The 27,470-nt window shown below is 44.4% G+C and overlaps 16 non-coding genes and 1 pseudogene across 16 annotated transcripts; all 17 read right to left on the bottom strand.

Moving 5' to 3' along the window:
- Positions 1-860: 860 nt before the first annotated feature.
- On the bottom strand, positions 861-1,051 carry LOC141202826 (U2 spliceosomal RNA). The gene has a single exon (XR_012273978.1). It is a non-coding gene; the product is annotated as a U2 spliceosomal RNA (small nuclear RNA).
- A 1,115-nt stretch (positions 1,052-2,166) lies between these two features.
- On the bottom strand, positions 2,167-2,357 carry LOC141202825 (U2 spliceosomal RNA). Its single transcript, XR_012273977.1, has one exon. It is a non-coding gene; the product is annotated as a U2 spliceosomal RNA (small nuclear RNA).
- A 1,115-nt stretch (positions 2,358-3,472) lies between these two features.
- On the bottom strand, positions 3,473-3,663 carry LOC141202824 (U2 spliceosomal RNA). Its single transcript, XR_012273976.1, has one exon. It is a non-coding gene; the product is annotated as a U2 spliceosomal RNA (small nuclear RNA).
- A 1,115-nt stretch (positions 3,664-4,778) lies between these two features.
- On the bottom strand, positions 4,779-4,969 carry LOC141202823 (U2 spliceosomal RNA). Its single transcript, XR_012273975.1, has one exon. It is a non-coding gene; the product is annotated as a U2 spliceosomal RNA (small nuclear RNA).
- Positions 4,970-6,084: 1,115 nt separating this feature from the next.
- On the bottom strand, positions 6,085-6,275 carry LOC141202822 (U2 spliceosomal RNA). The gene has a single exon (XR_012273974.1). It is a non-coding gene; the product is annotated as a U2 spliceosomal RNA (small nuclear RNA).
- Positions 6,276-7,390: 1,115 nt separating this feature from the next.
- Positions 7,391-7,581, bottom strand: LOC141202221 (U2 spliceosomal RNA). The gene has a single exon (XR_012273502.1). It is a non-coding gene; the product is annotated as a U2 spliceosomal RNA (small nuclear RNA).
- A 1,115-nt stretch (positions 7,582-8,696) lies between these two features.
- LOC141202220 (U2 spliceosomal RNA) lies at positions 8,697-8,887 on the bottom strand. The gene has a single exon (XR_012273501.1). It is a non-coding gene; the product is annotated as a U2 spliceosomal RNA (small nuclear RNA).
- A 1,115-nt stretch (positions 8,888-10,002) lies between these two features.
- On the bottom strand, positions 10,003-10,193 carry LOC141202820 (U2 spliceosomal RNA). Its single transcript, XR_012273972.1, has one exon. It is a non-coding gene; the product is annotated as a U2 spliceosomal RNA (small nuclear RNA).
- A 1,115-nt stretch (positions 10,194-11,308) lies between these two features.
- LOC141202184 (U2 spliceosomal RNA) lies at positions 11,309-11,499 on the bottom strand. The gene has a single exon (XR_012273466.1). It is a non-coding gene; the product is annotated as a U2 spliceosomal RNA (small nuclear RNA).
- Positions 11,500-12,611: 1,112 nt separating this feature from the next.
- Positions 12,612-12,802, bottom strand: LOC141202819 (U2 spliceosomal RNA). Its single transcript, XR_012273971.1, has one exon. It is a non-coding gene; the product is annotated as a U2 spliceosomal RNA (small nuclear RNA).
- Positions 12,803-13,917: 1,115 nt separating this feature from the next.
- On the bottom strand, positions 13,918-14,108 carry LOC141202818 (U2 spliceosomal RNA). The gene has a single exon (XR_012273970.1). It is a non-coding gene; the product is annotated as a U2 spliceosomal RNA (small nuclear RNA).
- A 1,115-nt stretch (positions 14,109-15,223) lies between these two features.
- LOC141202816 (U2 spliceosomal RNA) lies at positions 15,224-15,414 on the bottom strand. Its single transcript, XR_012273969.1, has one exon. It is a non-coding gene; the product is annotated as a U2 spliceosomal RNA (small nuclear RNA).
- Positions 15,415-16,529: 1,115 nt separating this feature from the next.
- Positions 16,530-16,720, bottom strand: LOC141202237 (U2 spliceosomal RNA). The gene has a single exon (XR_012273517.1). It is a non-coding gene; the product is annotated as a U2 spliceosomal RNA (small nuclear RNA).
- Positions 16,721-17,835: 1,115 nt separating this feature from the next.
- LOC141202442 (U2 spliceosomal RNA) lies at positions 17,836-18,026 on the bottom strand. The gene has a single exon (XR_012273714.1). It is a non-coding gene; the product is annotated as a U2 spliceosomal RNA (small nuclear RNA).
- Positions 18,027-19,135: 1,109 nt separating this feature from the next.
- Positions 19,136-19,311, bottom strand: LOC141202528 (U2 spliceosomal RNA; annotated as a pseudogene).
- Positions 19,312-25,542: 6,231 nt separating this feature from the next.
- Positions 25,543-25,733, bottom strand: LOC141202236 (U2 spliceosomal RNA). Its single transcript, XR_012273516.1, has one exon. It is a non-coding gene; the product is annotated as a U2 spliceosomal RNA (small nuclear RNA).
- Positions 25,734-26,848: 1,115 nt separating this feature from the next.
- LOC141202234 (U2 spliceosomal RNA) lies at positions 26,849-27,039 on the bottom strand. Its single transcript, XR_012273514.1, has one exon. It is a non-coding gene; the product is annotated as a U2 spliceosomal RNA (small nuclear RNA).
- Positions 27,040-27,470: the final 431 nt, after the last annotated feature.

The raw sequence follows: 27,470 nt of genomic DNA, 5'->3' as shown, positions 1-27,470 counted from the left end.
AGGCGGGGGGTGGGGTGGAACGAGCAGCTGTCTACCCTTAGCAGGAGGGCTCCTGATTACATACCTCTCCTGCTGCTGCTGCTGCTGGCTGTCCAGCAGCAGACTGAAGGTGGCTGCTGCTGTGCACAGGTATATAAAGGCTCAGAGCCTATTATGACACGCGCAGCCAGCGTTCCATTGCCACATTCCATCTACTGCAGGCAGGATACCTGGCTGGCTGAATGTCGCTGAGAAGCTCACAGAGACCGCCATAAGCAACAGTTTAACAGAATGCCACAGACTAATCAACCAAACTTTTTGGGTTGGGTTCTCTTTTATAGTCTGCAGGCATTAAATGAAAGAAGTCAGTGTTCCAGCAGAAGGAGACAACGTTTCAGAAAAGGCATTGTAGCAAACCAAAAAAGAAATTTTAAGCGCAGCAGAGTAACCAGCGCACATACCTGTTAGCTCAGGTGAGTTTAAAAGGCTGCTGTTGATAACAAGGGCATTTGCTAAATAGATGGTGTGTGTGCAACAATATACTGAAAGGTCAATTATATTGTGCAGCTTATCTCACCACCTGTAGTTATTTAGGTGAAAGCTCCAAAATGCTTGCCTAATATGTCTGTTTATCCAAAAGGAAGTAAAAAGGGAGAGCTAGAAAGATAGCATTGCATCACATTACATGGCAATGCAATGCACAGTTGCTGAAGTTGAACCAAAATGAGCTTGTAATCTGGCTTCTGCAACTTTGAACATGAAAAATCCAATGAGGAGAAGAAAAGCAGAGCCAAAGAGTCCATCCCAAAATCCGACAAACAAGCAAAATGAACAAAAAACATTGAATTCAATTCTTTCTGATTTTAGAAACTGCATTAAAGAAGGGGTGCACCGGTCCTGGAGATACTGCAATACCAGGTCAATGCGTGGAGTGGACAGAGCAAGCTCTTTTTCCATCTCCCTGTTCTAAAAATCCATTTAATATATGGTCCCCAGATAGGGGACGTATCAGATATTAAACTGATAAGAACAGATACTACACTTGATCTTAGCCAAAAGGCCGAGAAGCGATAACCAGAATTGGTTTCAAACTACGGAGCCACCCAAGGATCCTAAAAAGTCCATTTGTGGAGATGAGCTCCTGGACTCCCGTTAAGAAGACATGTTGTCAACCTCTAGATCCCTTACATGCCTGCACTTTTCGGCTTGCTGCTGCTGCAATCCACGCGTTTTAGATCTGCATAACTCCACCTCTTTAAACACAGCACCTTCACCCCCTGCTGTTCCCACCTGCCTCAACACCGTTGGAAGGGAGGAGAACCAATTAAGGCGGGGGGTGGGGTGGAACGAGCAGCTGTCTACCCTTAGCAGGAGGGCTCCTGATTACATACCTCTCCTGCTGCTGCTGCTGCTGGCTGTCCAGCAGCAGACTGAAGGTGGCTGCTGCTGTGCACAGGTATATAAAGGCTCAGAGCCTATTATGACATGCGCAGCCAGCGTTCCATTGCCACATTCCATCTACTGCAGGCAGGATACCTGGCTGGCTGAATGTCGCTGAGAAGCTCACAGAGACCGCCATAAGCAACAGTTTAACAGAATGCCACAGACTAATCAACCAAACTTTTTGGGTTGGGTTCTCTTTTATAGTCTGCAGGCATTAAATGAAAGAAGTCAGTGTTCCAGCAGAAGGAGACAACGTTTCAGAAAAGGCATTGTAGCAAACCAAAAAAGAAATTTTAAGCGCAGCAGAGTAACCAGCGCACATACCTGTTAGCTCAGGTGAGTTTAAAAGGCTGCTGTTGATAACAAGGGCATTTGCTAAATAGATGGTGTGTGTGCAACAATATACTGAAAGGTCAATTATATTGTGCAGCTTATCTCACCACCTGTAGTTATTTAGGTGAAAGCTCCAAAATGCTTGCCTAATATGTCTGTTTATCCAAAAGGAAGTAAAAAGGGAGAGCTAGAAAGATAGCATTGCATCACATTACATGGCAATGCAATGCACAGTTGCTGAAGTTGAACCAAAATGAGCTTGTAATCTGGCTTCTGCAACTTTGAACATGAAAAATCCAATGAGGAGAAGAAAAGCAGAGCCAAAGAGTCCATCCCAAAATCCGACAAACAAGCAAAATGAACAAAAAACATTGAATTCAATTCTTTCTGATTTTAGAAACTGCATTAAAGAAGGGGTGCACCGGTCCTGGAGATACTGCAATACCAGGTCAATGCGTGGAGTGGACAGAGCAAGCTCTTTTTCCATCTCCCTGTTCTAAAAATCCATTTAATATATGGTCCCCAGATAGGGGACGTATCAGATATTAAACTGATAAGAACAGATACTACACTTGATCTTAGCCAAAAGGCCGAGAAGCGATAACCAGAATTGGTTTCAAACTACGGAGCCACCCAAGGATCCTAAAAAGTCCATTTGTGGAGATGAGCTCCTGGACTCCCGTTAAGAAGACATGTTGTCAACCTCTAGATCCCTTACATGCCTGCACTTTTCGGCTTGCTGCTGCTGCAATCCACGCGTTTTAGATCTGCATAACTCCACCTCTTTAAACACAGCACCTTCACCCCCTGCTGTTCCCACCCGCCTCAACACCGTTGGAAGGGAGGAGAACCAATTAAGGCGGGGGGTGGGGTGGAACGAGCAGCTGTCTACCCTTAGCAGGAGGGCTCCTGATTACATACCTCTCCTGCTGCTGCTGCTGCTGGCTGTCCAGCAGCAGACTGAAGGTGGCTGCTGCTGTGCACAGGTATATAAAGGCTCAGAGCCTATTATGACACGCGCAGCCAGCGTTCCATTGCCACATTCCATCTACTGCAGGCAGGATACCTGGCTGGCTGAATGTCGCTGAGAAGCTCACAGAGACCGCCATAAGCAACAGTTTAACAGAATGCCACAGACTAATCAACCAAACTTTTTGGGTTGGGTTCTCTTTTATAGTCTGCAGGCATTAAATGAAAGAAGTCAGTGTTCCAGCAGAAGGAGACAACGTTTCAGAAAAGGCATTGTAGCAAACCAAAAAAGAAATTTTAAGCGCAGCAGAGTAACCAGCGCACATACCTGTTAGCTCAGGTGAGTTTAAAAGGCTGCTGTTGATAACAAGGGCATTTGCTAAATAGATGGTGTGTGTGCAACAATATACTGAAAGGTCAATTATATTGTGCAGCTTATCTCACCACCTGTAGTTATTTAGGTGAAAGCTCCAAAATGCTTGCCTAATATGTCTGTTTATCCAAAAGGAAGTAAAAAGGGAGAGCTAGAAAGATAGCATTGCATCACATTACATGGCAATGCAATGCACAGTTGCTGAAGTTGAACCAAAATGAGCTTGTAATCTGGCTTCTGCAACTTTGAACATGAAAAATCCAATGAGGAGAAGAAAAGCAGAGCCAAAGAGTCCATCCCAAAATCCGACAAACAAGCAAAATGAACAAAAAACATTGAATTCAATTCTTTCTGATTTTAGAAACTGCATTAAAGAAGGGGTGCACCGGTCCTGGAGATACTGCAATACCAGGTCAATGCGTGGAGTGGACAGAGCAAGCTCTTTTTCCATCTCCCTGTTCTAAAAATCCATTTAATATATGGTCCCCAGATAGGGGACGTATCAGATATTAAACTGATAAGAACAGATACTACACTTGATCTTAGCCAAAAGGCCGAGAAGCGATAACCAGAATTGGTTTCAAACTACGGAGCCATCCAAGGATCCTAAAAAGTCCATTTGTGGAGATGAGCTCCTGGACTCCCGTTAAGAAGACATGTTGTCAACCTCTAGATCCCTTACATGCCTGCACTTTTCGGCTTGCTGCTGCTGCAATCCACGCGTTTTAGATCTGCATAACTCCACCTCTTTAAACACAGCACCTTCACCCCCTGCTGTTCCCACCCGCCTCAACACCGTTGGAAGGGAGGAGAACCAATTAAGGCGGGGGGTGGTGTGGAACGAGCAGCTGTCTACCCTTAGCAGGAGGGCTCCTGATTACATACCTCTCCTGCTGCTGCTGCTGCTGGCTGTCCAGCAACAGACTGAAGGTGGCTGCTGCTGTGCACAGGTATATAAAGGCTCAGAGCCTATTATGACACGCGCAGCCAGCGTTCCATTGCCACATTCCATCTACTGCAGGCAGGATACCTGGCTGGCTGAATGTCGCTGAGAAGCTCACAGAGACCGCCATAAGCAACAGTTTAACAGAATGCCACAGACTAATCAACCAAACTTTTTGGGTTGGGTTCTCTTTTATAGTCTGCAGGCATTAAATGAAAGAAGTCAGTGTTCCAGCAGAAGGAGACAACGTTTCAGAAAAGGCATTGTAGCAAACCAAAAAAGAAATTTTAAGCGCAGCAGAGTAACCAGCGCACATACCTGTTAGCTCAGGTGAGTTTAAAAGGCTGCTGTTGATAACAAGGGCATTTGCTAAATAGATGGTGTGTGTGCAACAATATACTGAAAGGTCAATTATATTGTGCAGCTTATCTCACCACCTGTAGTTATTTAGGTGAAAGCTCCAAAATGCTTGCCTAATATGTCTGTTTATCCAAAAGGAAGTAAAAAGGGAGAGCTAGAAAGATAGCATTGCATCACATTACATGGCAATGCAATGCACAGTTGCTGAAGTTGAACCAAAATGAGCTTGTAATCTGGCTTCTGCAACTTTGAACATGAAAAATCCAATGAGGAGAAGAAAAGCAGAGCCAAAGAGTCCATCCCAAAATCCGACAAACAAGCAAAATGAACAAAAAACATTGAATTCAATTCTTTCTGATTTTAGAAACTGCATTAAAGAAGGGGTGCACCGGTCCTGGAGATACTGCAATACCAGGTCAATGCGTGGAGTGGACAGAGCAAGCTCTTTTTCCATCTCCCTGTTCTAAAAATCCATTTAATATATGGTCCCCAGATAGGGGACGTATCAGATATTAAACTGATAAGAACAGATACTACACTTGATCTTAGCCAAAAGGCCGAGAAGCGATAACCAGAATTGGTTTCAAACTACGGAGCCACCCAAGGATCCTAAAAAGTCCATTTGTGGAGATGAGCTCCTGGACTCCCGTTAAGAAGACATGTTGTCAACCTCTAGATCCCTTACATGCCTGCACTTTTCGGCTTGCTGCTGCTGCAATCCACGCGTTTTAGATCTGCATAACTCCACCTCTTTAAACACAGCACCTTCACCCCCTGCTGTTCCCACCCGCCTCAACACCGTTGGAAGGGAGGAGAACCAATTAAGGCGGGGGGTGGGGTGGAACGAGCAGCTGTCTACCCTTAGCAGGAGGGCTCCTGATTACATACCTCTCCTGCTGCTGCTGCTGCTGGCTGTCCAGCAGCAGACTGAAGGTGGCTGCTGCTGTGCACAGGTATATAAAGGCTCAGAGCCTATTATGACACGCGCAGCCAGCGTTCCATTGCCACATTCCATCTACTGCAGGCAGGATACCTGGCTGGCTGAATGTCGCTGAGAAGCTCACAGAGACCGCCATAAGCAACAGTTTAACAGAATGCCACAGACTAATCAACCAAACTTTTTGGGTTGGGTTCTCTTTTATAGTCTGCAGGCATTAAATGAAAGAAGTCAGTGTTCCAGCAGAAGGAGACAACGTTTCAGAAAAGGCATTGTAGCAAACCAAAAAAGAAATTTTAAGCGCAGCAGAGTAACCAGCGCACATACCTGTTAGCTCAGGTGAGTTTAAAAGGCTGCTGTTGATAACAAGGGCATTTGCTAAATAGATGGTGTGTGTGCAACAATATACTGAAAGGTCAATTATATTGTGCAGCTTATCTCACCACCTGTAGTTATTTAGGTGAAAGCTCCAAAATGCTTGCCTAATATGTCTGTTTATCCAAAAGGAAGTAAAAAGGGAGAGCTAGAAAGATAGCATTGCATCACATTACATGGCAATGCAATGCACAGTTGCTGAAGTTGAACCAAAATGAGCTTGTAATCTGGCTTCTGCAACTTTGAACATGAAAAATCCAATGAGGAGAAGAAAAGCAGAGCCAAAGAGTCCATCCCAAAATCCGACAAACAAGCAAAATGAACAAAAAACATTGAATTCAATTCTTTCTGATTTTAGAAACTGCATTAAAGAAGGGGTGCACCGGTCCTGGAGATACTGCAATACCAGGTCAATGCGTGGAGTGGACAGAGCAAGCTCTTTTTCCATCTCCCTGTTCTAAAAATCCATTTAATATATGGTCCCCAGATAGGGGACGTATCAGATATTAAACTGATAAGAACAGATACTACACTTGATCTTAGCCAAAAGGCCGAGAAGCGATAACCAGAATTGGTTTCAAACTACGGAGCCACCCAAGGATCCTAAAAAGTCCATTTGTGGAGATGAGCTCCTGGACTCCCGTTAAGAAGACATGTTGTCAACCTCTAGATCCCTTACATGCCTGCACTTTTCGGCTTGCTGCTGCTGCAATCCACGCGTTTTAGATCTGCATAACTCCACCTCTTTAAACACAGCACCTTCACCCCCTGCTGTTCCCACCCGCCTCAACACCGTTGGAAGGGAGGAGAACCAATTAAGGCGGGGGGTGGGGTGGAACGAGCAGCTGTCTACCCTTAGCAGGAGGGCTCCTGATTACATACCTCTCCTGCTGCTGCTGCTGCTGGCTGTCCAGCAGCAGACTGAAGGTGGCTGCTGCTGTGCACAGGTATATAAAGGCTCAGAGCCTATTATGACACGCGCAGCCAGCGTTCCATTGCCACATTCCATCTACTGCAGGCAGGATACCTGGCTGGCTGAATGTCGCTGAGAAGCTCACAGAGACCGCCATAAGCAACAGTTTAACAGAATGCCACAGACTAATCAACCAAACTTTTTGGGTTGGGTTCTCTTTTATAGTCTGCAGGCATTAAATGAAAGAAGTCAGTGTTCCAGCAGAAGGAGACAACGTTTCAGAAAAGGCATTGTAGCAAACCAAAAAAGAAATTTTAAGCGCAGCAGAGTAACCAGCGCACATACCTGTTAGCTCAGGTGAGTTTAAAAGGCTGCTGTTGATAACAAGGGCATTTGCTAAATAGATGGTGTGTGTGCAACAATATACTGAAAGGTCAATTATATTGTGCAGCTTATCTCACCACCTGTAGTTATTTAGGTGAAAGCTCCAAAATGCTTGCCTAATATGTCTGTTTATCCAAAAGGAAGTAAAAAGGGAGAGCTAGAAAGATAGCATTGCATCACATTACATGGCAATGCAATGCACAGTTGCTGAAGTTGAACCAAAATGAGCTTGTAATCTGGCTTCTGCAACTTTGAACATGAAAAATCCAATGAGGAGAAGAAAAGCAAAGCCAAAGAGTCCATCCCAAAATCCGACAAACAAGCAAAATGAACAAAAAACATTGAATTCAATTCTTTCTGATTTTAGAAACTGCATTAAAGAAGGGGTGCACCGGTCCTGGAGATACTGCAATACCAGGTCAATGCGTGGAGTGGACAGAGCAAGCTCTTTTTCCATCTCCCTGTTCTAAAAATCCAATTAATATATGGTCCCCAGATAGGGGACGTATCAGATATTAAACTGATAAGAACAGATACTACACTTGATCTTAGCCAAAAGGCCGAGAAGCGATAACCAGAATTGGTTTCAAACTACGGAGCCACCCAAGGATCCTGAAAAGTCCATTTGTGGAGATGAGCTCCTGGACTCCCGTTAAGAAGACATGTTGTCAACCTCTAGATCCCTTACATGCCTGCACTTTTCGGCTTGCTGCTGCTGCAATCCACGCGTTTTAGATCTGCATAACTCCACCTCTTTAAACACAGCACCTTCACCCCCTGCTGTTCCCACCCGCCTCAACACCGTTGGAAGGGAGGAGAACCAATTAAGGCGGGGGGTGGGGTGGAACGAGCAGCTGTCTACCCTTAGCAGGAGGGCTCCTGATTACATACCTCTCCTGCTGCTGCTGCTGCTGGCTGTCCAGCAGCAGACTGAAGGTGGCTGCTGCTGTGCACAGGTATATAAAGGCTCAGAGCCTATTATGACACGCGCAGCCAGCGTTCCATTGCCACATTCCATCTACTGCAGGCAGGATACCTGGCTGGCTGAATGTCGCTGAGAAGCTCACAGAGACCGCCATAAGCAACAGTTTAACAGAATGCCACAGACTAATCAACCAAACTTTTTGGGTTGGGTTCTCTTTTATAGTCTGCAGGCATTAAATGAAAGAAGTCAGTGTTCCAGCAGAAGGAGACAACGTTTCAGAAAAGGCATTGTAGCAAACCAAAAAAGAAATTTTAAGCGCAGCAGAGTAACCAGCGCACATACCTGTTAGCTCAGGTGAGTTTAAAAGGCTGCTGTTGATAACAAGGGCATTTGCTAAATAGATGGTGTGTGTGCAACAATATACTGAAAGGTCAATTATATTGTGCAGCTTATCTCACCACCTGTAGTTATTTAGGTGAAAGCTCCAAAATGCTTGCCTAATATGTCTGTTTATCCAAAAGGAAGTAAAAAGGGAGAGCTAGAAAGATAGCATTGCATCACATTACATGGCAATGCAATGCACAGTTGCTGAAGTTGAACCAAAATGAGCTTGTAATCTGGCTTCTGCAACTTTGAACATGAAAAATCCAATGAGGAGAAGAAAAGCAGAGCCAAAGAGTCCATCCCAAAATCCGACAAACAAGCAAAATGAACAAAAAACATTGAATTCAATTCTTTCTGATTTTAGAAACTGCATTAAAGAAGGGGTGCACCGGTCCTGGAGATACTGCAATACCAGGTCAATGCGTGGAGTGGACAGAGCAAGCTCTTTTTCCATCTCCCTGTTCTAAAAATCCAATTAATATATGGTCCCCAGATAGGGGACGTATCAGATATTAAACTGATAAGAACAGATACTACACTTGATCTTAGCCAAAAGGCCGAGAAGCGATAACCAGAATTGGTTTCAAACTACGGAGCCACCCAAGGATCCTGAAAAGTCCATTTGTGGAGATGAGCTCCTGGACTCCCGTTAAGAAGACATGTTGTCAACCTCTAGATCCCTTACATGCCTGCACTTTTCGGCTTGCTGCTGCTGCAATCCACGCGTTTTAGATCTGCATAACTCCACCTCTTTAAACACAGCACCTTCACCCCCTGCTGTTCCCACCCGCCTCAACACCGTTGGAAGGGAGGAGAACCAATTAAGGCGGGGGGTGGGGTGGAACGAGCAGCTGTCTACCCTTAGCAGGAGGGCTCCTGATTACATACCTCTCCTGCTGCTGCTGCTGCTGGCTGTCCAGCAGCAGACTGAAGGTGGCTGCTGCTGTGCACAGGTATATAAAGGCTCAGAGCCTATTATGACACGCGCAGCCAGCGTTCCATTGCCACATTCCATCTACTGCAGGCAGGATACCTGGCTGGCTGAATGTCGCTGAGAAGCTCACAGAGACCGCCATAAGCAACAGTTTAACAGAATGCCACAGACTAATCAACCAAACTTTTTGGGTTGGGTTCTCTTTTATAGTCTGCAGGCATTAAATGAAAGAAGTCAGTGTTCCAGCAGAAGGAGACAACGTTTCAGAAAAGGCATTGTAGCAAACCAAAAAAGAAATTTTAAGCGCAGCAGAGTAACCAGCGCACATACCTGTTAGCTCAGGTGAGTTTAAAAGGCTGCTGTTGATAACAAGGGCATTTGCTAAATAGATGGTGTGTGTGCAACAATATACTGAAAGGTCAATTATATTGTGCAGCTTATCTCACCACCTGTAGTTATTTAGGTGAAAGCTCCAAAATGCTTGCCTAATATGTCTGTTTATCCAAAAGGAAGTAAAAAGGGAGAGCTAGAAAGATAGCATTGCATCACATTACATGGCAATGCAATGCACAGTTGCTGAAGTTGAACCAAAATGAGCTTGTAATCTGGCTTCTGCAACTTTGAACATGAAAAATCCAATGAGGAGAAGAAAAGCAGAGCCAAAGAGTCCATCCCAAAATCCGACAAACAAGCAAAATGAACAAAAAACATTGAATTCAATTCTTTCTGATTTTAGAAACTGCATTAAAGAAGGGGTGCACCGGTCCTGGAGATACTGCAATACCAGGTCAATGCGTGGAGTGGACAGAGCAAGCTCTTTTTCCATCTCCCTGTTCTAAAAATCCATTTAATATATGGTCCCCAGATAGGGGACGTATCAGATATTAAACTGATAAGAACAGATACTACACTTGATCTTAGCCAAAAGGCCGAGAAGCGATAACCAGAATTGGTTTCAAACTACGGAGCCACCCAAGGATCCTAAAAAGTCCATTTGTGGAGATGAGCTCCTGGACTCCCGTTAAGAAGACATGTTGTCAACCTCTAGATCCCTTACATGCCTGCACTTTTCGGCTTGCTGCTGCTGCAATCCACGCGTTTTAGATCTGCATAACTCCACCTCTTTAAACACAGCACCTTCACCCCCTGCTGTTCCCACCCGCCTCAACACCGTTGGAAGGGAGGAGAACCAATTAAGGCGGGGGGTGGGGTGGAACGAGCAGCTGTCTACCCTTAGCAGGAGGGCTCCTGATTACATACCTCTCCTGCTGCTGCTGCTGCTGGCTGTCCAGCAGCAGACTGAAGGTGGCTGCTGCTGTGCACAGGTATATAAAGGCTCAGAGCCTATTATGACACGCGCAGCCAGCGTTCCATTGCCACATTCCATCTACTGCAGGCAGGATACCTGGCTGGCTGAATGTCGCTGAGAAGCTCACAGAGACCGCCATAAGCAACAGTTTAACAGAATGCCACAGACTAATCAACCAAACTTTTTGGGTTGGGTTCTCTTTTATAGTCTGCAGGCATTAAATGAAAGAAGTCAGTGTTCCAGCAGAAGGAGACAACGTTTCAGAAAAGGCATTGTAGCAAACCAAAAAAGAAATTTTAAGCGCAGCAGAGTAACCAGCGCACATACCTGTTAGCTCAGGTGAGTTTAAAAGGCTGCTGTTGATAACAAGGGCATTTGCTAAATAGATGGTGTGTGTGCAACAATATACTGAAAGGTCAATTATATTGTGCAGCTTATCTCACCACCTGTAGTTATTTAGGTGAAAGCTCCAAAATGCTTGCCTAATATGTCTGTTTATCCAAAAGGAAGTAAAAAGGGAGAGCTAGAAAGATAGCATTGCATCACATTACATGGCAATGCAATGCACAGTTGCTGAAGTTGAACCAAAATGAGCTTGTAATCTGGCTTCTGCAACTTTGAACATGAAAAATCCAATGAGGAGAAGAAAAGCAGAGCCAAAGAGTCCATCCCAAAATCCGACAAACAAGCAAAATGAACAAAAAACATTGAATTCAATTCTTTCTGATTTTAGAAACTGCATTAAAGAAGGGGTGCACCGGTCCTGGAGATATTGCAATACCAGGTCAATGCGTGGAGTGGACAGAGCAAGCTCTTTTTCCATCTCCCTGTTCTAAAAATCCATTTAATATATGGTCCCCAGATAGGGGACGTATCAGATATTAAACTGATAAGAACAGATACTACACTTGATCTTAGCCAAAAGGCCGAGAAGCGATAACCAGAATTGGTTTCAAACTACGGAGCCACCCAAGGATCCTAAAAAGTCCATTTGTGGAGATGAGCTCCTGGACTCCCGTTAAGAAGACATGTTGTCAACCTCTAGATCCCTTACATGCCTGCACTTTTCGGCTTGCTGCTGCTGCAATCCACGCGTTTTAGATCTGCATAACTCCACCTCTTTAAACACAGCACCTTCACCCCCTGCTGTTCCCACCCGCCTCAACACCGTTGGAAGGGAGGAGAACCAATTAAGGCGGGGGGTGGGGTGGAACGAGCAGCTGTCTACCCTTAGCAGGAGGGCTCCTGATTACATACCTCTCCTGCTGCTGCTGCTGGCTGTCCAGCAGCAGACTGAAGGTGGCTGCTGCTGTGCACAGGTATATAAAGGCTCAGAGCCTATTATGACACGCGCAGCCAGCGTTCCATTGCCACATTCCATCTACTGCAGGCAGGATACCTGGCTGGCTGAATGTCGCTGAGAAGCTCACAGAGACCGCCATAAGCAACAGTTTAACAGAATGCCACAGACTAATCAACCAAACTTTTTGGGTTGGGTTCTCTTTTATAGTCTGCAGGCATTAAATGAAAGAAGTCAGTGTTCCAGCAGAAGGAGACAACGTTTCAGAAAAGGCATTGTAGCAAACCAAAAAAGAAATTTTAAGCGCAGCAGAGTAACCAGCGCACATACCTGTTAGCTCAGGTGAGTTTAAAAGGCTGCTGTTGATAACAAGGGCATTTGCTAAATAGATGGTGTGTGTGCAACAATATACTGAAAGGTCAATTATATTGTGCAGCTTATCTCACCACCTGTAGTTATTTAGGTGAAAGCTCCAAAATGCTTGCCTAATATGTCTGTTTATCCAAAAGGAAGTAAAAAGGGAGAGCTAGAAAGATAGCATTGCATCACATTACATGGCAATGCAATGCACAGTTGCTGAAGTTGAACCAAAATGAGATTGTAATCTGGCTTCTGCAACTTTGAACATGAAAAATCCAATGAGGAGAAGAAAAGCAAAGCCAAAGAGTCCATCCCAAAATCCGACAAACAAGCAAAATGAACAAAAAACATTGAATTCAATTCTTTCTGATTTTAGAAACTGCATTAAAGAAGGGGTGCACCGGTCCTGGAGATACTGCAATACCAGGTCAATGCGTGGAGTGGACAGAGCAAGCTCTTTTTCCATCTCCCTGTTCTAAAAATCCATTTAATATATGGTCCCCAGATAGGGGACGTATCAGATATTAAACTGATAAGAACAGATACTACACTTGATCTTAGCCAAAAGGCCGAGAAGCGATAACCAGAATTGGTTTCAAACTACGGAGCCACCCAAGGATCCTAAAAAGTCCATTTGTGGAGATGAGCTCCTGGACTCCCGTTAAGAAGACATGTTGTCAACCTCTAGATCCCTTACATGCCTGCACTTTTCGGCTTGCTGCTGCTGCAATCCACGCGTTTTAGATCTGCATAACTCCACCTCTTTAAACACAGCACCTTCACCCCCTGCTGTTCCCACCCGCCTCAACACCGTTGGAAGGGAGGAGAACCAATTAAGGCGGGGGGTGGGGTGGAACGAGCAGCTGTCTACCCTTAGCAGGAGGGCTCCTGATTACATACCTCTCCTGCTGCTGCTGCTGCTGGCTGTCCAGCAGCAGACTGAAGGTGGCTGCTGCTGTGCACAGGTATATAAAGGCTCAGAGCCTATTATGACACGCGCAGCCAGCGTTCCATTGCCACATTCCATCTACTGCAGGCAGGATACCTGGCTGGCTGAATGTCGCTGAGAAGCTCACAGAGACCGCCATAAGCAACAGTTTAACAGAATGCCACAGACTAATCAACCAAACTTTTTGGGTTGGGTTCTCTTTTATAGTCTGCAGGCATTAAATGAAAGAAGTCAGTGTTCCAGCAGAAGGAGACAACGTTTCAGAAAAGGCATTGTAGCAAACCAAAAAAGAAATTTTAAGCGCAGCAGAGTAACCAGCGCACATACCTGTTAGCTCAGGTGAGTTTAAAAGGCTGCTGTTGATAACAAGGGCATTTGCTAAATAGATGGTGTGTGTGCAACAATATACTGAAAGGTCAATTATATTGTGCAGCTTATCTCACCACCTGTAGTTATTTAGGTGAAAGCTCCAAAATGCTTGCCTAATATGTCTGTTTATCCAAAAGGAAGTAAAAAGGGAGAGCTAGAAAGATAGCATTGCATCACATTACATGGCAATGCAATGCACAGTTGCTGAAGTTGAACCAAAATGAGCTTGTAATCTGGCTTCTGCAACTTTGAACATGAAAAATCCAATGAGGAGAAGAAAAGCAGAGCCAAAGAGTCCATCCCAAAATCCGACAAACAAGCAAAATGAACAAAAAACATTGAATTCAATTCTTTCTGATTTTAGAAACTGCATTAAAGAAGGGGTGCACCGGTCCTGGAGATACTGCAATACCAGGTCAATGCGTGGAGTGGACAGAGCAAGCTCTTTTTCCATCTCCCTGTTCTAAAAATCCATTTAATATATGGTCCCCAGATAGGGGACGTATCAGATATTAAACTGATAAGAACAGATACTACACTTGATCTTAGCCAAAAGGCCGAGAAGCGATAACCAGAATTGGTTTCAAACTACGGAGCCACCCAAGGATCCTAAAAAGTCCATTTGTGGAGATGAGCTCCTGGACTCCCGTTAAGAAGACATGTTGTCAACCTCTAGATCCCTTACATGCCTGCACTTTTCGGCTTGCTGCTGCTGCAATCCACGCGTTTTAGATCTGCATAACTCCACCTCTTTAAACACAGCACCTTCACCCCCTGCTGTTCCCACCTGCCTCAACACCGTTGGAAGGGAGGAGAACCAATTAAGGCGGGGGGTGGGGTGGAACGAGCAGCTGTCTACCCTTAGCAGGAGGGCTCCTGATTACATACCTCTCCTGCTGCTGCTGCTGCTGGCTGTCCAGCAGCAGACTGAAGGTGGCTGCTGCTGTGCACAGGTATATAAAGGCTCAGAGCCTATTATGACATGCGCAGCCAGCGTTCCATTGCCACATTCCATCTACTGCAGGCAGGATACCTGGCTGGCTGAATGTCGCTGAGAAGCTCACAGAGACCGCCATAAGCAACAGTTTAACAGAATGCCACAGACTAATCAACCAAACTTTTTGGGTTGGGTTCTCTTTTATAGTCTGCAGGCATTAAATGAAAGAAGTCAGTGTTCCAGCAGAAGGAGACAACGTTTCAGAAAAGGCATTGTAGCAAACCAAAAAAGAAATTTTAAGCGCAGCAGAGTAACCAGCGCACATACCTGTTAGCTCAGGTGAGTTTAAAAGGCTGCTGTTGATAACAAGGGCATTTGCTAAATAGATGGTGTGTGTGCAACAATATACTGAAAGGTCAATTATATTGTGCAGCTTATCTCACCACCTGTAGTTATTTAGGTGAAAGCTCCAAAATGCTTGCCTAATATGTCTGTTTATCCAAAAGGAAGTAAAAAGGGAGAGCTAGAAAGATAGCATTGCATCACATTACATGGCAATGCAATGCACAGTTGCTGAAGTTGAACCAAAATGAGCTTGTAATCTGGCTTCTGCAACTTTGAACATGAAAAATCCAATGAGGAGAAGAAAAGCAGAGCCAAAGAGTCCATCCCAAAATCCGACAAACAAGCAAAATGAACAAAAAACATTGAATTCAATTCTTTCTGATTTTAGAAACTGCATTAAAGAAGGGGTGCACCGGTCCTGGAGATACTGCAATACCAGGTCAATGCGTGGAGTGGACAGAGCAAGCTCTTTTTCCATCTCCCTGTTCTAAAAATCCATTTAATATATGGTCCCCAGATAGGGGACGTATCAGATATTAAACTGATAAGAACAGATACTACACTTGATCTTAGCCAAAAGGCCGAGAAGCGATAACCAGAATTGGTTTCAAACTACGGAGCCACCCAAGGATCCTAAAAAGTCCATTTGTGGAGATGAGCTCCTGGACTCCCGTTAAGAAGACATGTTGTCAACCTCTAGATCCCTTACATGCCTGCACTTTTCGGCTTGCTGCTGCTGCAATCCACGCGTTTTAGATCTGCATAACTCCACCTCTTTAAACACAGCACCTTCACCCCCTGCTGTTCCCACCCGCCTCAACACCGTTGGAAGGGAGGAGAACCAATTAAGGCGGGGGGTGGGGTGGAACGAGCAGCTGTCTACCCTTAGCAGGAGGGCTCCTGATTACATACCTCTCCTGCTGCTGCTGCTGCTGGCTGTCCAGCAGCAGACTGAAGGTGGCTGCTGCTGTGCACAGGTATATAAAGGCTCAGAGCCTATTATGACACGCGCAGCCAGCGTTCCATTGCCACATTCCATCTACTGCAGGCAGGATACCTGGCTGGCTGAATGTCGCTGAGAAGCTCACAGAGACCGCCATAAGCAACAGTTTAACAGAATGCCACAGACTAATCAACCAAACTTTTTGGGTTGGGTTCTCTTTTATAGTCTGCAGGCATTAAATGAAAGAAGTCAGTGTTCCAGCAGAAGGAGACAACGTTTCAGAAAAGGCATTGTAGCAAACCAAAAAAGAAATTTTAAGCGCAGCAGAGTAACCAGCGCACATACCTGTTAGCTCAAGTGAGTTTAAAAGGCTGCTGTTGATAACAAGGGCATTTGCTAAATAGATGGTGTGTGTGCAACAATATACTGAAAGGTCAATTATATTGTGCAGCTTATCTCACCACCTGTAGTTATTTAGGTGAAAGCTCCAAAATGCTTGCCTAATATGTCTGTTTATATAAAAGGAAGTAAAAAGGGAGAGCTAGAAAGATAGCATTGCATCACATTACATGGCAATGCAATGCACAGTTGCTGAAGTTGAACCAAAATGAGCTTGTAATCTGGCTTCTGCAACTTTGAACATGAAAAATCCAATGAGGAGAAGAAAAGCAGAGCCAAAGAGTCCATCCCAAAATCCGACAAACAAGCAAAATGAACAAAAAACATTGAATTCAATTCTTTCTGATTTTAGAAACTGCATTAAAGAAGGGGTGCACCGGTCCTGGAGATACTGTAATACCAGGTCAATGCGTGGAGTGGACAGAGCAAGCTCTTTTTCCATCTCCCTGTTCTAAAAATCCATTTAATATATGGTCCCCAGATAGGGGACGTATCAGATATTAAACTGATAAGAACAGATACTACACTTGATCTTAGCCAAAAGGCCGAGAAGCGATAACCAGAATTGGTTTCAAACTACGGAGCCACCCAAGGATCCTAAAAAGTCCATTTGTGGAGATGAGCTCCTGGACTCCCGTTAAGAAGACATGTTGTCAACCTCTAGATCCCTTACATGCCTGCACTTTTCGGCTTGCTGCTGCTGCAATCCACGCGTTTTAGATCTGCATAACTCCACCTCTTTAAACACAGCACCTTCACCCCCTGCTGTTCCCACCCGCCTCAACACCGTTGGAAGGGAGGAGAACCAATTAAGGCGGGGGGTGGGGTGGAACGAGCAGCTGTCTACCCTTAGCAGGAGGGCTCCTGATTACATACCTCTCCTGCTGCTGCTGCTGCTGGCTGTCCAGCAGCAGACTGAAGGTGGCTGCTGCTGTGCACAGGTATATAAAGGCTCAGAGCCTATTATGACACGCGCAGCCAGCGTTCCATTGCCACATTCCATCTACTGCAGGCAGGATACCTGGCTGGCTGAATGTCGCTGAGAAGCTCACAGAGACCGCCATAAGCAACAGTTTAACAGAATGCCACAGACTAATCAACCAAACTTTTTGGGTTGGGTTCTCTTTTATAGTCTGCAGGCATTAAATGAAAGAAGTCAGTGTTCCAGCAGAAGGAGACAACGTTTCAGAAAAGGCATTGTAGCAAACCAAAAAAGAAATTTTAAGCGCAGCAGAGTAACCAGCGCACATACCTGTTAGCTCAGGTGAGTTTAAAAGGCTGCTGTTGATAACAAGGGCATTTGCTAAATAGATGGTGTGTGTGCAACAATATACTGAAAGGTCAATTATATTGTGCAGCTTATCTCACCACCTGTAGTTATTTAGGTGAAAGCTCCAAAATGCTTGCCTAATATGTCTGTTTATCCAAAAGGAAGTAAAAAGGGAGAGCTAGAAAGATAGCATTGCATCACATTACATGGCAATGCAATGCACAGTTGCTGAAGTTGAACCAAAATGAGCTTGTAATCTGGCTTCTGCAACTTTGAACATGAAAAATCCAATGAGGAGAAGAAAAGCAGAGCCAAAGAGTCCATCCCAAAATCCGACAAACAAGCAAAATGAACAAAAAACATTGAATTCAATTCTTTCTGATTTTAGAAACTGCATTAAAGAAGGGGTGCACCGGTCCTGGAGATACTGTAATACCAGGTCAATGCGTGGAGTGGACAGAGCAAGCTCTTTTTCCATCTCCCTGTTCTAAAAATCCATTTAATATATGGTCGCCAGATAGGGGACGTATCAGATATTAAACTGATAAGAACAGATACTACACTTGATCTTAGCCAAAAGGCCGAGAAGCGATAACCAGAATTGGTTTCAAACTACGGAGCCACCCAAGGATCCTAAAAAGTCCATTTGTGGAGATGAGCTCCTGGACTCCCGTTAAGAAGACATGTTGTCAACCTCTAGATCCCTTACATGCCTGCACTTTTCGGCTTGCTGCTGCTGCAATCCACGCGTTTTAGATCTGCATAACTCCACCTCTTTAAACACAGCACCTTCACCCCCTGCTGTTCCCACCCGCCTCAACACCGTTGGAAGGGAGGAGAACCAATTAAGGCGGGGGGTGGGGTGGAACGAGCAGCTGTCTACCCTTAGCAGGAGGGCTCCTGATTACATACCTCTCCTGCTGCTGCTGGCTGTCCAGCAGCAGACTGAAGGTGGCTGCTGCTGTGCACAGGTATATAAAGGCTCAGAGCCTATTATGACACGCGCAGCCAGCGTTCCATTGCCACATTCCATCTACTGCAGGCAGGATACCTGGCTGGCTGAATGTCGCTGAGAAGCTCACAGAGACCGCCATAAGCAACAGTTTAACAGAATGCCACAGACTAATCAACCAAACTTTTTGGGTTGGGTTCTCTTTTATAGTCTGCAGGCATTAAATGAAAGAAGTCAGTGTTCCAGCAGAAGGAGACAACGTTTCAGAAAAGGCATTGTAGCAAACCAAAAAAGAAATTTTAAGCGCAGCAGAGTAACCAGCGCACATACCTGTTAGCTCAGGTGAGTTTAAAAGGCTGCTGTTGATAACAAGGGCATTTGCTAAATAGATGGTGTGTGTGCAACAATATACTGAAAGGTCAATTATATTGTGCAGCTTATCTCACCACCTGTAGTTATTTAGGTGAAAGCTCCAAAATGCTTGCCTAATATGTCTGTTTATCCAAAAGGAAGTAAAAAGGGAGAGCTAGAAAGATAGCATTGCATCACATTACATGGCAATGCAATGCACAGTTGCTGAAGTTGAACCAAAATGAGCTTGTAATCTGGCTTCTGCAACTTTGAACATGAAAAATCCAATGAGGAGAAGAAAAGCAGAGCCAAAGAGTCCATCCCAAAATCCGACAAACAAGCAAAATGAACAAAAAACATTGAATTCAATTCTTTCTGATTTTAGAAACTGCATTAAAGAAGGGGTGCACCGGTCCTGGAGATACTGCAATACCAGGTCAATGCGTGGAGTGGACAGAGCAAGCTCTTTTTCCATCTCCCTGTTCTAAAAATCCATTTAATATATGGTCCCCAGATAGGGGACGTATCAGATATTAAACTGATAAGAACAGATTTTGCGTTTATATTTAAAATATCGTAGTCTTTATCTTTTCTTCAGAGCTTTAAAATAACATCTTCCATAGGTGATAGTTCCATATACTCAGGGCTCTTTTCTTTCCAAGCTTCTTCATATCCATTAGGTAGTACATATAAATTTCACTTAATGCCAGTCTTATACAATCCTTGACTTCTATATAGTCTCTTTTAAACAACAATATGTTTCTGGTCTTCCATAGAGCACTTTTAACACAACTCAAAGTGCACCATAAAACTCTCTCTTTTTTTTTCGTCATGTTTGGTAAAATCCCATATAAAACCACTTCATGGCTTAAAAAATTAAGACCAGATAAAAATTTTAAAAGCTCACCACAGTCTTTCCACACTTGCTGTGCAAAATCACAATTCCAAATAAGGTGCATAGTAGTCTCATCATTATTGCACTGATGCCTCGGGCAGGTTTGTATAGTGCTAAGTCTTCTTTTATACTGGAAATCACGAGTCGGTAAACATTCCTGCACAATCATCCAAGCTAAGTCTTTATGTTGATTCATCAGGTAAGGTGCATTTGTTAAATTCCATATTTTAGTGACTCTGCTATATGAATAATGGCTTATGGGCGTCAAAGTTTCTTTCTTTTTTAATTGCTGCAGCAGCTTCCTTGCATTCTTCAATGTCTCCATCTCAAAAGAATCTAGGCCATATAATCTGATAACTTTCTCCAGGATGGCATATTGTTGTGGAGGGGATAACAACACTGGGCTTGTTAAAGAAATGGATATCCACTTTCGCCTCCTAAAAATGTGGCCAGCTGCATATCTTAAAAAATGTGCCCAAGGGCTTGAAGCAAACATATATTTAAAACAGAGGCTAAAAAACTTTGAGTATAAAAACAGTTTGACGTTGGGAACATCCTTACCACCAAGGTGGTGCATCTTGTACATTGTTTCTCTCTTCACCTTTTCGAACTTAGAGTTCCACACAAATTCAAACAGCATTCTCTGTAATCTTCTCGCTGTAAGGTCACTTGGGGGATAAACATAACTGAGATATAACATGACAGGAAGCAGAAGGGCCTTAATAATTAAAACTTTACCTTCGATTGTTAATTTTCTTAATTTCCAAAAGTCAATCTTCTTTTGTATTTTGTCCCTTACTCCATCCCAGCTCTTCATTCCATCATTCTGTCGATCAAAAATCACGCCCAGAATTTTAATCTTCTCTGACTGCATCGGGAGATCAGGGATGGACACATCCGCCCAATTGCCACGGACAAAACAATCACATTTCTCAATGTTTAACTTAAAACCTGAGGCTTCACAAAAAAAATTGGTCGTTCTTATAGCTCTCCTGAGAGCGGCAGGTGATGAACAAAAAATAGTAATATCATCCATGTAGCCCATTACCTTCACATCTCTTCCATGTCCTCCAGGGATAGGGACACCTTTAATCACTTTATCCTCTCGTAGCATAGATAAAAGAGGCTCTATTGCACATATAAATAGCACTGGGGACAAAGGGCAGCCTTGCTTCACACCTGAATGCAAAAACACTTCATTAGACAAAAATCCATTGATTAAAATTTTACTAAAAGAGTTCTTATATAAAAGTGCCACTTGCTTGATAAAAATTTCAGGGAAGCCCATTTTTTTTAAAACCAACCATAAAAAACAATGAGAGACACGATCAAAAGCCTTTTGAAAATCCAACGATAAAATTGCTAAGTCTTGCTTCCTGGATTGCTGGTACCATATGACATCGCGGATGGTATTGAGATGCTCCGCAACTCCTCTTCCTGGCACCCCACATACCTGGTCTTCATAAATAACTTTGGATAAAACTTTTTTAAAACGGTTCACTAAAATTTTGGACATCAACTTGTAATCAACATTCAACAGTGTGATTGGTCTCCAGTTTGCCAGATGGGATTTGGCTCCTTTTTTAAAAATCAGGGAGACCAGACCACTTCTCCAAGATATAGGCAGGATATCACACTTAAAAGCTTCTTTGATTACTAAAAACAAGTCGGGTTTTAAAAAATTCCAAAATTCACGATAAAATTCAACAGGCAAACCGTCAGAACCAGGGGTTTTCCCATAGGAAAAACTTTTGATAGCAGCATCTACTTCCGACAAGGTGACTTCAGTGCATAACAATTCTTGGTCTTCGCGGCTCAGACTATTTTTTAATGAATTAAGGGCATCTTCAGTAAAAGACTGGTCTATAGTTTTCTCATTAAAAAGCTGCTGATAAAACTGGTGAGCTTGGTTGAGCATACCTTCAGTTGTAGTTTCACCCTCTAATTCTGTTATCATTTCCTTAGCAGCAACTACTTTTTTAAAAAAAAATCTTGAGCACTTTTCATTTTTCTCCATCACTTCAATTTTTGAGTTATAAATTATTTCCTTACCCTTCGACTCTATACTCTTTTTAATTTCTTTTTTTGTTGCTTCAATTAAATCGTCCATTTCAAGTCCCACATCTCTTAGTTGATAACAGGTCTGCAATTTAGTAATAAGCCTTTTATGCCAAGCGGACTTTTCTCTTGCATTGGCTATGCTGACCTTGATAAAAAAACTTTTTATCTTCATCTTGCTGTATTCCCACCATTCTAGCAGAGTTAAAAATTTTTGTTGTTTTGTTCTTAAATAATTAAAAAACGCTTTAAAATCTGTTCTTACCTTAGGATCTTGTAACAATGTTGTATTTAGCCTCCAAACTCCTCTTGCCTTGACAAGCCCAGGTAATTCTAACTCTGATAGCAACATCTTATGATCTGAAAAAATGTTTGGGATTAAGACAACAGATTTGACATTCACATATTGGGACATGAAAATAAAATCAATACGAGATTTAGAAGAAGAGTTCTCCCAAGTATAACCGGGATCATTACTACGGATCTCTTTCCAGGAGTCTCTAAGAAAAAAATCAGTTAACAAATCCTTTAGTTGTTTCTCTGTTTTGTCTTTTTTAGGAACGGTGGAACTCCCGCTTCTCCCTTCACCAGGCAAGACACAATTGAAATCCCCACAGAACATCAGAGGCGATGAACCAGGTAGGTAATATTGCACATCTTCAAACAACTGATGTCTCTCTTCCTTCACCGGAGAAGCATAAATGTTCAAAAGTCTAAAGTCCACACCTTTAAAACTAATATTTAAGAAAAGAGCACGTCCAGAAGAAATGTCCACAAAAGAGTTGATTTTAAAGTCATGCGACCTAAACAGCACTCCAATGCCAGAGGAACGATTTTCATTATCTCCGGACCAGATAGAGGGCCCATGAGGCCAATCTTTTCTTAAATCTGCATAATTCATATCAAAGTCAATGTTACATTCTTGCAAACAAAAGACATCACAGTCCACTGTTGACAGGTAGGAAAACAAAGCAGCCCTTCTTGTAGAGCCCCTTATACTCCTCACATTGAGCGAGGCTACTTTAATTGATGAGGTCATGATAGGATAGTTCAGGTCACACTACTGTCAGAATCAGACATAAAGCCCACCGATGTTAACGGGCTCTGCACTTCTGAGTCCGAAAAAGAAATGTTTATAGGGTCTGAAGGCCTTGGCTCCTCAGGAGGGGCAGCGGGAGCCATTGGCTTGTATTGCAGAAGACTTGGTTTTAATGGACACTTCTTGGAAGTCTCCCTGGCCACATTCTCATCAGACCTATCATCTGTTTTCCTTTTCCTACGAGTTTCCAGCTCCATTGCTTCTTCCTCCGAGCTAAATGTCCCGATTTCAGCAGAGGGACTCCCCTCCACCACCATATCACCCGGATCAGAATCAGCAGCCCAGTCCTTAGATGAAGCTTCCCTCCTCTCAGGACGGACAGGTTTCTCAGCTGGAGGTTTCTGCATAGACGTGGGCTTATGCGCAGCAGAAATAGGAGAACTGGCAGGTTTTCCCTGCGCAGCAGGCACTGAAGTGCTTGTGGACCCGCCTACAGGGGGTTGTGTTCGCACAGTAGATACAGGAGCACCGGTGGGACCCCCCTTAGCAGCAGGAGCAGGAGGGTTGGTTGGCTTCCTCTGTGCAGCAGGTGCAGACGTACCACCTGATGTACTAGCAGGCTTGGTCTGTGGAGCAGGTACTGGAGAGCTAGAAGACTGCCCCCGCGCTGTAGACGCACCCGCAGGAGCAGGAACAGCAGAGGGTTGCCTCTGCCCCCCGGGAGCAGATGGAGGCACACGGGCAGGTTGCTTTGCCAGCGTTTCAGCATAGGTTTCCGCCTTTTTCTTCAAAGGACACTCCCGGAAGGAGTGACCTGGGACCCGGCAGATGTTGCACACCATCTCATTGGTACAGTCCATTGTGGCATGTCCATGCTTGTAGCACTTCTTACAGATTGCCACCTCCTCCTTGCAGTTCTCATAAGTGTGACCGAAACACATGCATTTCCGGCAGAAGAGGGGCATGTCCGGGTAGAAGAGGCGCCCCCGCTCCCTACCGATCAGGAAACTTGACGGAGGATGACGCTGACCACCAATGCCATTTGGATCTTCACAAAATTTAACAAAAAATTTATGCTTTCCCGTCCAGAGGTTTTCCTCATTCATGACCTTGTGGGAATACCGCAGTTCTGGGAAATAGTTTTGAAGAAAGCAAATAATATTAACTAAGGGAACATGAGGGTTGCTCATCTGAACCACGAGCGGCTTCTCTCCACCGGAGTAAAGGATGACAAAGGTGAGTCCTTTAAGATCCTCATCTGAAAGGTGCAGGTGAATCTGGCGGAAGAGGTTCTGGCACGCATACTCCGACTCCAGAGTCAAAGTGAAGGAACCGGGGCGATCTTGAAGGGCCAGGATGTCTTCCCTCTTTACTCCTAGGATCTCCAGCAGCACTCTCCTCACGAAAAACTTCAAGGTCATCTTCTCCTTGGATGCATCGTCCACTTCGATCTTGAAAGAGTTCTTGATGCGAAGGTCACCAGCTCTGGCATAGCGCACTGCGGCCGCTACTGCTGATGCCATCTTCAAAAGGTAGATAGGGTCGATCGCCTTCTTAGTTTCTTTGCGTATCTGCCCCCTAAAGCAGCATGAGGCTTAAGACGGCTTTTACACCGCCGATGCCTCAAGGCCAAGGGTACGATTGGCTTAGAATCCTTCTGGCAAGATGTGGTATCTTAGCCAAAAGGCCGAGAAGCGATAACCAGAATTGGTTTCAAACTACGGAGCCACCCAAGGATCCTAAAAAGTCCATTTGTGGAGATGAGCTCCTGGACTCCCGTTAAGAAGACATGTTGTCAACCTCTAGATCCCTTACATGCCTGCACTTTTCGGCTTGCTGCTGCTGCAATCCACGCGTTTTAGATCTGCATAACTCCACCTCTTTAAACACAGCACCTTCACCCCCTGCTGTTCCCACCCGCCTCAACACCGTTGGAAGGGAGGAGAACCAATTAAGGCGGGGGGCGGTGTGGAACGAGCAGCTGTCTACCCTTAGCAGGAGGGCTCCTGATTACATACCTCTCCTGCTGCTGCTGCTGCTGGCTGTCCAGCAGCAGACTGAAGGTGGCTGCTGCTGTGCACAGGTATATAAAGGCTCAGAGCCTATTATGACACGCGCAGCCAGCGTTCCATTGCCACATTCCATCTACTGCAGGCAGGATACCTGGCTGGCTGAATGTCGCTGAGAAGCTCACAGAGACCGCCATAAGCAACAGTTTAACAGAATGCCACAGACTAATCAACCAAACTTTTTGGGTTGGGTTCTCTTTTATAGTCTGCAGGCATTAAATGAAAGAAGTCAGTGTTCCAGCAGAAGGAGACAACGTTTCAGAAAAGGCATTGTAGCAAACCAAAAAAGAAATTTTAAGCGCAGCAGAGTAACCAGCGCACATACCTGTTAGCTCAAGTGAGTTTAAAAGGCTGCTGTTGATAACAAGGGCATTTGCTAAATAGATGGTGTGTGTGCAACAATATACTGAAAGGTCAATTATATTGTGCAGCTTATCTCACCACCTGTAGTTATTTAGGTGAAAGCTCCAAAATGCTTGCCTAATATGTCTGTTTATCCAAAATGAAGTAAAAAGGGAGAGCTAGAAAGATAGCATTGCATCACATTACATGGCAATGCAATGCACAGTTGCTGAAGTTGAACCAAAATGAGCTTGTAATCTGGCTTCTGCAACTTTGAACATGAAAAATCCAATGAGGAGAAGAAAAGCAGAGCCAAAGAGTCCATCCCAAAATCCGACAAACAAGCAAAATGAACAAAAAACATTGAATTCAATTCTTTCTGATTTTAGAAACTGCATTAAAGAAGGGGTGCACCGGTCCTGGAGATACTGTAATACCAGGTCAATGCGTGGAGTGGACAGAGCAAGCTCTTTTTCCATCTCCCTGTTCTAAAAATCCATTTAATATATGGTCCCCAGATAGGGGACGTATCAGATATTAAACTGATAAGAACAGATACTACACTTGATCTTAGCCAAAAGGCCGAGAAGCGATAACCAGAATTGGTTTCAAACTACGGAGCCACCCAAGGATCCTAAAAAGTCCATTTGTGGAGATGAGCTCCTGGACTCCCGTTAAGAAGACATGTTGTCAACCTCTAGATCCCTTACATGCCTGCACTTTTCGGCTTGCTGCTGCTGCAATCCACGCGTTTTAGATCTGCATAACTCCACCTCTTTAAACACAGCACCTTCACCCCCTGCTGTTCCCACCCGCCTCAACACCGTTGGAAGGGAGGAGAACCAATTAAGGCGGGGGGTGGGGTGGAACGAGCAGCTGTCTACCCTTAGCAGGAGGGCTCCTGATTACATACCTCTCCTGCTGCTGCTGCTGCTGGCTGTCCAGCAGCAGACTGAAGGTGGCTGCTGCTGTGCACAGGTATATAAAGGCTCAGAGCCTATTATGACACGCGCAGCCAGCGTTCCATTGCCACATTCCATCTACTGCAGGCAGGATACCTGGCTGGCTGAATGTCGCTGAGAAGCTCACAGAGACCGCCATAAGCAACAGTTTAACAGAATGCCACAGACTAATCAACCAAACTTTTTGGGTTGGGTTCTCTTTTATAGTCTGCAGGCATTAAATGAAAGAAGTCAGTGTTCCAGCAGAAGGAGACAACGTTTCAGAAAAGGCATTGTAGCAAACCAAAAAAGAAATTTTAAGCGCAGCAGAGTAACCAGCGCACATACCTGTTAGCTCAGGTGAGTTTAAAAGGCTGCTGTTGATAACAAGGGCATTTGCTAAATAGATGGTGTGTGTGCAACAATATACTGAAAGGTCAATTATATTGTGCAGCTTATCTCACCACCTGTAGTTATTTAGGTGAAAGCTCCAAAATGCTTGCCTAATATGTCTGTTTATCCAAAAGGAAGTAAAAAGGGAGAGCTAGAAAGATAGCATTGCATCACATTACATGGCAATGCAATGCACAGTTGCTGAAGTTGAACCAAAATGAGCTTGTAATCTGGCTTCTGCAACTTTGAACATGAAAAATCCAATGAGGAGAAGAAAAGCAGAGCCAAAGAGTCCATCCCAAAATCCGACAAACAAGCAAAATGAACAAAAAACATTGAATTCAATTCTTTCTGATTTTAGAAACTGCATTAAAGAAGGGGTGCACCGGTCCTGGAGATACTGTAATACCAGGTCAATGCGTGGAGTGGACAGAGCAAGCTCTTTTTCCATCTCCCTGTTCTAAAAATCCATTTAATATATGGTCCCCAGATAGGGGACGTATCAGATATTAAACTGATAAGAACAGATACTACACTTGATCTTAGCCAAAAGGCCGAGAAGCGATAACCAGAATTGGTTTCAAACTACGGAGCCACCCAAGGATCCTAAAAAGTCCATTTGTGGAGATGAGCTCCTGGACTCCCGTTAAGAAGACATGTTGTCAACCTCTAGATCCCTTACATGCCTGCACTTTTCGGCTTGCTGCTGCTGCAATCCACGCGTTTTAGATCTGCATAACTCCACCTCTTTAAACACAGCACCTTCACCCCCTGCTGTTCCCACCCGCCTCAACACCGTTGGAAGGGAGGAGAACCAATTAAGGCGGGGGGTGGGGTGGAACGAGCAGCTGTCTACCCTTAGCAGGAGGGCTCCTGATTACATACCTCTCCTGCTGCTGCTGCTGCTGGCTGTCCAGCAGCAGACTGAAGGTGGCTGCTGCTGTGCACAGGTATATAAAGGCTCAGAGCCTATTATGACACGCGCAGCCAGCGTTCC

This window comes from Phyllobates terribilis, unplaced genomic scaffold, assembly GCF_046119375.1.
Source record: "Phyllobates terribilis strain yellow unplaced genomic scaffold, ASM4611937v1 Scaffold_123__1_contigs__length_5148117, whole genome shotgun sequence".
NCBI lineage: Eukaryota > Metazoa > Chordata > Amphibia > Anura > Dendrobatidae > Phyllobates > Phyllobates terribilis.
Note: the sequence above shows the minus strand (reverse complement) of the source record. Positions and strands in the feature narration are given on the sequence as shown.